The sequence below is a fragment of the Octodon degus genome, unplaced genomic scaffold, assembly GCF_000260255.1.
Source record: "Octodon degus isolate 3935 unplaced genomic scaffold, OctDeg1.0 scaffold00167, whole genome shotgun sequence".
NCBI classification, from domain to species: Eukaryota; Metazoa; Chordata; class Mammalia; order Rodentia; family Octodontidae; genus Octodon; species Octodon degus.
Genome location: NW_004524743.1, coordinates 3,392,114 through 3,393,562, shown reverse-complemented (window position 1 = coordinate 3,393,562; position 1,449 = coordinate 3,392,114).

Here is a 1,449-nt window from a genome sequence, read left to right as displayed (position 1 = left end):
ATTTTTGAACTGTACAAGCCTGGGATTGCTGGTAGGGTACTGACAGGACTTGGGGGAGATTGAACCTGGGACCTTTGTGCTGAGCTACATGGTCAGCCTTTTCCAAGCTTTTTAGCTTTATTTTTGTTTTGTTTTGTTTTGTTTTGTTTTGCTGAGACAATATATTCCAGGCAGGCCTTAAACTCAAGTAAGCAATGTGGGGCTTGAACTTGCAGCTGTCATCCTGGCTCAGCCTCCCAGGTCCTGGGATTATAGATAATGTGGGCCACCACAACCATTTTAAATTGCTTTATTTTGTGACAGGGTCTCACTAAGTCTCCTATTGCCCAGTTAAGACTCAAACTTGTCTCTGGCTCCAGAATGCTGGGATTAAACCATGTACCACCACACCAGCAGCTCAGGATTATTTTTATGAGGAGACATTTGCTTATCACTGGATCCTGAGTGAAGGACATTTAAATTACATGAGACTGGAAAAACTTTGTCTAAGTTGTGTGTTCTAGAAGCAGAAAGGAATCCTTGGAGATATTCAGAAAGCATGGTCCACCTCATGCTACAAACCTGGAGTGGTGACACGCATCTGCAATCCTAGCGCTCAGGAAGTTGAGGAAGGGTGATCCAATGAAGATTTCAAAATGTCTCAGCATCAAAACGTATTTTTTGGTGAGGCGCAGTAGTGTGTGCCTAAAATCCCAGCTACTCAGAAAGTTGTGGCAGGGCTGATCCAGACCCTCCAAATGATATGAGGGAAACATAACTCCCAACCTCTAGGTGTCACACAGGCTGAGTTTGTGTTCCCTAAAATCAAAGAATGAATTATAAGGAACAACTGAGGTTAAAAGTAGGAAAACTTCACTGGGAGAGACAGCTTCCGAGAGACAGGAGTGGGCCCAAGTGGGTTGCCAATAAGCCCACCTCTCAAACGGTGTTTTTGTTTTTGTTTTTTTGAGACAGAGTGTCTCTATGTAGCTAAAGTTGGCCTTAGACTCACTGTAGTCCAGGCTGGCCTCAAACCCACAGTGATTCTCTTACCTCACCCTCCCAAGTGGTGGGATTACAGGTGTGCACCTCCATGCTCAAAGGAAATTTAATAGAGCAAAAAAATCATGAAGTGGATACAACATGTGTTAAAACTATGCTCAACCAGGGGCCAGGAATATAGCTCAGCAGTTACAGTGCCTGTCTGGCAAGTGTAAGGTCCTGAGTTTGATTTCATACACACACACACACACACACACACACACACGATACTATGATCAACCAAAAAGATGACAAGTACAGCCACTTAGATAATATTGATCCAATGGGGGCTGGAGAGATGGCTCAGTGGTCTAAAGCACCTACTTGGAACAAGCTTAGCAAAGCATCAGGGACCGCGGTTCAATCCCCCAGCACCACATGCCAGCCAGCCCCGCCCCCTGGTGGGCTGAGCTGGCCACACACACACAC